Source organism: Miscanthus floridulus, chromosome 15 (assembly GCF_019320115.1).
Source record: "Miscanthus floridulus cultivar M001 chromosome 15, ASM1932011v1, whole genome shotgun sequence".
Taxonomy (NCBI): domain Eukaryota; kingdom Viridiplantae; phylum Streptophyta; class Magnoliopsida; order Poales; family Poaceae; genus Miscanthus; species Miscanthus floridulus.
The window spans coordinates 59,043,021-59,049,546 of NC_089594.1; the positions used below are offsets into that span (position 1 = coordinate 59,043,021).

At 42.7% G+C, this 6,526-nt stretch overlaps 1 pseudogene; it reads left to right on the forward strand.

Moving 5' to 3' along the window:
* LOC136508929 (putative disease resistance protein RGA4) lies at positions 1-4,740 on the forward strand (annotated as a pseudogene).
* Positions 4,741-6,526: the final 1,786 nt, after the last annotated feature.

A 6,526-nucleotide genomic window follows, 5' to 3' on the forward strand; every position in this document is an offset into this window, starting at 1 on the left:
CCACACAATCCACCGAGAATAAGGCCTAGAGAAAGAAGAAGTTACCATGGCGGAGGTGGCGCTAGCTGGTTTACGGCTAGCGCTATCACCCATCTTGAATAAGCTCCTCGCTAACGCTTCAACCTACCTTGGCGTTGACATGGCGAACGAGCTCCATGAACTGGAGACCAGCATCATGCCACAGTTCAATCTGGTAATCGAAACGGCTGAAGCGAGTCCCCACCGCAGAAACTTGGAAGCATGGCTCGGGCAGCTCAAAGAAGCCCTGTACACTGCTGAAGATCTGCTTGACGAGCACGAGTACAGCGTCCTCAGGCACAAGGCGAAGAATGGAAATGATGATCGCTCCCCAGCGGGGGTGAGAGCCAAAGTCCTAAAGCCTTTGCGTGCTGCCACAAGCAGGATGTCCAACCTGCTTCCTGGGAACAGGGAGCTACCTTCGCCAGCTGAATGAACTCAAGAGCATCTTAGCAAAAGCCAAGGACTTCTGTCAGCTTCTTGGGTTACCAGCTCTAGGTTGCATTAGAGATGTGCCAACAGCAGCTGTCCCTTTGACAACATCACTGCCCCCTCCAAAAGTGTTTGGTCGCGATCGCAATCATATAATAGATCTTCTTACAAACAAGGATAACTCAGCTGGCTACTCTGGTGTGGCCATTGTTGCTCATGGAGGTGCTGGAAAATCCACCTTGGCACAATATGTCTACAGCAATGACAGGGTGAAGAAACATTTTGATGTCAGGATGTGGGTCTGCATCTCCCGCAAGCTCGATGTTCGTGCTCATACACGAGAGATCATTGAGTCTGCTGCAAAGGGAGAATGCCCACGTGTCGATAATCTTGATACTCTTCAGTGCAAATTAAGTGACATGCTGCAACAGTGAGAAATTCCTCCTTGTCTTGGATGATGTCTAGTTTCAAGAATCCGCAGATGAGATAGAATGGCATCAACTTCTAGCTCCTCTAGTTTCTCAGCGGGTGGGCAGCAAAGTTTTGGTTACTTCTCGACGGGATACATTTCCTGTTGCTTTTTGCTGTAAACATGTGGTTCATTTGGAAAGCATGGAAGACACGGAATTCCTGAAACTTTTCAAATACCATTCCTTCTCAGGAGCAGAAATCAGAGATGAGCATCTGCGTGCAGAGCTAGATGGGATTGCAGTGAAGATTGCTAAACAGCTTGGACAATCTCCTTTGGCAGCACAAGTTCTGGGTTCTCAGCTAAGCAGAAATAAAGATCTCACCACATGGAAAGATGCTCTAAAACTTAAGCGGAACCCAGGAGAGCTCTATTGTGAAGTTATGAGAAGTTAGATCCACGCCACCAGAGGTGCTTTCTGTATTCCAGCTTATTTCCAAAAGGCCACAAGTATTCAGTTGAGGAGTTGCTTTATCTATAGATAGCAGAGGGACTTGTTGATTCACGCAACCAAGATAAGAGAATGGACGATATTGGAAGGGATTACATCAATGAGATGGTCTCTTGTTCGTTCTTTCAAATTTCTGAAAGTTTATATGGTACAAGATTGTATGCTGTACATGATCTCCTACATGACTTGGCAGAGGAGCTGTCTAGAGAGGACTGCTTCAGACTAGAAGATGATAATGTGACAGAAATACCATGTGCTATTCGACATTTATCTGTTCGTGTAGAGAGTATGAAAAAGCACAAGCAAAGTATCTGCAAGATTCAAAATTTACGCACTGTTATCTGCATCGACCCCCTTGTAGATAATGTAAGTGATATTTTCCATGAGGTACTGCAGAATTTGAAGAAATTACGTGTATTGTATTTGTGCTCTTATGATGGAAGGAAGTTACCTCAATCTGTTGCTGATCTGAAGCATCTTCGGTATTTGAACCTCATTAGAACTTCAATTTCTGAACTGCCTGGGTCATTGTCCACTCTCTACCATGTACAGATATTTCTCTTCAATTTCAAAGTTAAGAGCCTGCCTGATAAAATTTCAATTTAAGTAACCTACAGCATCTGGGAGCATATCTTGATGAATACTATGGTTATCCAGTTGAAGAAGGGGCCCCTCCTATTCCTTACATGGGCAAGCTAATTTCACTACAGGAACTTCAAAAATTTAGTGTGCTTAGGCTGAAGGGATATGGTTTGGGACAGCTGAGGGACATCAATAATCTTGGTGGCATCTTAAGTATCACAAATCTTGAGAATGCCACTGGAAAAGTGGAAGCCTTAGAGTCGAAGCTCCATCAGAAAAGGCATCTTGAGGGATTGCGTCTGAACTGGAGTTTTCACGGAGAAGATAGTTCTCATTTGGATGTTTTTGAAGGGCTGATGCCTCCGCCTGGGCTAAAGTTTCTTCTCATTTGGGGTTACAAATCTTCTGCATATCCAAGCTGGTTACTCAATGGTTCCTACTTTGATAATTTGAATAGATTTTGTCTGTACAATTGTAGTTCTTTACAATATCTACCTCCCAATGCAGAGCTCCTCAGGCATTGCTCTCATCTGTCACTTAGACATGTCCCAAATCTGAAGACACTACCGTGCCTCCCGAGGCACCTTGAATTTCTCCAAATTGCAGAGTGCCCATTGCTTATGTTTGTTTGCAATGATAAGCTGGAACAACATGACGAAAAGGAAAGCAGATGAAAACAGATAATCTGGCATCCCGACTTGCTTTGATCTGGGAACTGGATTCAGGGTCAAGTTCTCGAATTAAAAAAAACAATATTGGAAGAGCATTCATCATATCTGAAGCAGATGATGCCATTGATGGATACTGATGTAGCAGAACATCTTCGGGTCATTGAAAGCAGTCTAGCTGGTGGAAGAGATGAAGCATTTGTGAAAGAAAATATCATCAAGGCATGGATACATTGCCAGGAGCAAAGGATAAAACTCCTCTATAGAAATAGCCTTGGGACACAATTTGTTCCACCATCAACACTTTGCGAACTTCGTCTTTGTAATTGCAGTATTACAGATTGGGCTTTAACTATTTGCCTTGGAGGCCTCAGTTCACTGAATCGTTTACAATTACAAGGTATTATGAGTTTAACTACACTCCCGTCAGAAGCAGTCTTCCAGCACTTGAAAACACTGCACAGTTTGGTTATTTTGGAGTGCTGGTGTATCAGATCATTAGGGGGCATAAATGGTGCAGCATCTCTTTTAAGCGTTTATCTAAGTTCTTGTCCTTCTTTGGGATTGGCTCATGGAGTCGAATCTATGCCATTGTCCCTTGAGGAGCTCGATGTATCCAACTGCATGCTTGCAAGTGAGACTGTATATGACTGCAAAAGCTCTGTTTGCTTATCGGTTGGTCATCTTACCTCCTTGAAGACACTCGAACTAAGTCATTTGCCAGATTTGTGCATGCTTGAAGGATTACCTTCGCTACATCTGGATGAGTTGACATTGGTGCTAGTTCCAAAGCTCTCAGCCAAGTATATTTCACACTGTCGTGTACAGAAATCACTCACTGTTAGCAGAATAGCAGTTCCATAATGCTCAATGACATGCTATCGACAGAAGGTTTTGCAATTCCAGCACAGGTCGCGCTTGAATGTTGCAACAAGCCATTCATTTTGTTTGAAAGGTCTGATAGTTTAAGTTCCGTCCAGCATCTGTGCTTCATGAATTGCGGAATCCAGTCCCTGCCAAGTTTGAAGGACCTTTCTTGTCTGGAGAGTCTCAAATTCTTTACGTGTCCCAATTTGTTGTCTTTACCAGCACTACCAACTTCTATTCGGCGAATAAGAGTGGAAGACTGTGAACTCTTGAAGGAGAGCTGCAGTCCTAATGGTGAAAGCTGGTCAAAGATTGCTCACATACGTTGGAAGGAAATAGAATGAATTGGATTTCCAGATTCTCAAAAGAGAAATAAATAAAGGTAAAGCTTCTAGCAATGTGTTGACATCGATAACTTGTTACAACAGTACTGCTTCCATTTCAGTGACCTATCCATTTCAGTTAAGTTTACTATGTTCAATCTTTTTTGTTTTCATTACTCAATGTTTTGTCTATATCAATATGCTCAGGTTATATGTTCTTTATGGAGGACACTACCACCAGAAGTGCTTCATTGATGTTCAGAATCTGCAATGACAAGGCAACAACATCTACCGACTTTGCCTACACTCTAGTCTTCCTCCCTAATTGTAGGATGTGTTGAAAAGTCGAGCACTTTGACAGTAAACAAGGCTACTTTATACTTGGATGTATTTACTGCTAAATTAATTCTTTCCTGAATGGAGAGGGGCTGAGAAGCCACCTGAGACCGTTTCCATTGCAAAGTGCTAGAAATGGCACAGCATGTTTGGCAGTAATGGAACCAGGATTTTTAGGCTAGTCCTAGCTAATTCTAACATATATGCAATTCAGTATAATCCATATTCAAAATATGAAGTATACTAGTATCTGCCAAGAAATTCAGTGTACGAACAGAAATTAATCAAAAGCACTATGTTTGACAACAGTGGTGATGTTTATTGGTCAGATCAAAGAGATGGCATGGTTCCACAAAAGAGTTATTAAAGTTCACCAATTCAGTAATGACAAATAATTGACCATATTTTTTCGGAAAATCTATATAACACCCTGGTGTTTTAGCACCCGGGCACACACGATTTTTTTTTTTTTTTTTTTTTGCAGCGGAACCGCCCACGCCCACGCTGCTGCCGCCGCTGCTGCGCCCGGCATCGGAAACCAACTCCGGCGAGCTTCTTCTTCCCCAACTCCGGCACCACTCCCAAATTTTGTCTTTGTCCTTTCATAGAAAAAAAATTGTTACTTGTGATCTGTGATTTGTTATCTACGATCTGTGATTTACGCCAAGAAGGAAGATGAACAGTAACTAGAGATAGGAGGAAGATGAGTAGTAACTGTGTAGAAAAAATTCGGGTGTAACCGGGTGCTAAAACACACGGTTGTTAGATAGACGTTCCCATTTTTTTCCATAACATGAATTGTATGTTAGGAAGGGCGGGCCTGGTGCAAGCGGTAGAATCTTAGCGCCTGTGACCGGAAGGTCCTGGGTTCGAGTCGCGGTCTCCTCGCATTGCACAGGCGAGGGTAAGGCTTGCCACTGACACCCTTCCCCAAACCCCGCACAAAGCGGGAGCTCTCTGCACTGGGTACGCCCTTTTTTTAACATGCATTGTATGTTAGGCATGAAAGCTAAAATGGTACTAATAAATACAAAACGGAAGAAAACATGATTATCTTCTTGAGAAAATTATTGCATCGAGATATCATATACAGTGCATTTGAATTCTAACTTCCACACGATTCTAAGTTCTAACCACAGATCTCTGTCAATGGAGGTGAATGGCAGCCAATGGATAGTAAAGAGAAGGAGGAGGTGAGTGTGGAGACCATAAGTGACAACAGAAAGGAAGACGCAGCAATAGATGCTGGCAAGGGTGATCTGCAATCAGAAATAGTAACCAAGGACAGCTTGCAGATGGAGGTAATGATGGAAGAACCGTTAGCCAAGGACACAATAGCTACAGTTAACTCTGATCCAGTCACCATGTTTCAAGATGAGGACCAGGGCTACATCAAAGTAACCAGCGCCAAGAAGCAGAAAACTGCCAAATATGTAGAGATGGCCAAGAGTACAAGTTCCAGGGTGGCAGGGACTGGAACCCCAATCCCACTTCGAGCTGAAAGGAGGGCCAACATGAAGGATAGTCAAGGTATATCTAATAATCCTTTCTCTGTTTTACAGAACATTGATTCAGATGTCCTTAGCAAAATAGCTTTAGACTGTGGGATTAATTTGGGTGACACAGTAGAGGATGTTGATGCTTCCATTGATCTGATTAAAGCCAAAGAACTAGCTCAAGCCACTTTGGCTGAGGCTGAAAAATCTAAAGAACAGCCAAAAACTTCAGAGCAAGTATTAGAGGTGGATGACTCAGAAGGTGATTTCAATGAGGAACACTCCAAGATGATACTTGAATTGGAAGAGGTGACTGAAGAGGTGACCGAAGAGGTGACGGACTCAGAATGTTTAGAGGTGTGGAACATTGAGCAGAGGAGGAAAGGTAAAAATATTCCGAATGAGTGTACTATTTTGGAATGTTAGGGCAGCAGAGGCAGAAGAGCTCAATTGAAGAAAATCATTCAAGACCATCAGATTAGATGCCTTTGCATTAGTGAGACAATAAAACAAAATTTTACAAACAGGGAACTCAATGCAATTGGAGGTGGTATGCCTTTTACTTGGGAGTGGATACCTGCCAGGGGACATTCTGGGGGGTTGCTAATGGGAATAGTGGAGGATTTTGCAGAGGTGATTAAGATAGAGGTAAATGATCATTTTCAGGCAATGACCATGGTACAGAAGGAAGATAATTTCAGATGGAGACTAATCAGTGTATACAGCCCTGTTAAAAGCAGGCCTTTCTCAATGAGTTAGAGGTGCTGATCAATGATGAAGATATTCCCACTCTGGTTGGAGGTGATTTCAACCTAGTAAGGAGAATTGAAGAGAAATCTTCTGGCAATGTAAACACCAACCTGATGGAAGCTTTCAATAATTTT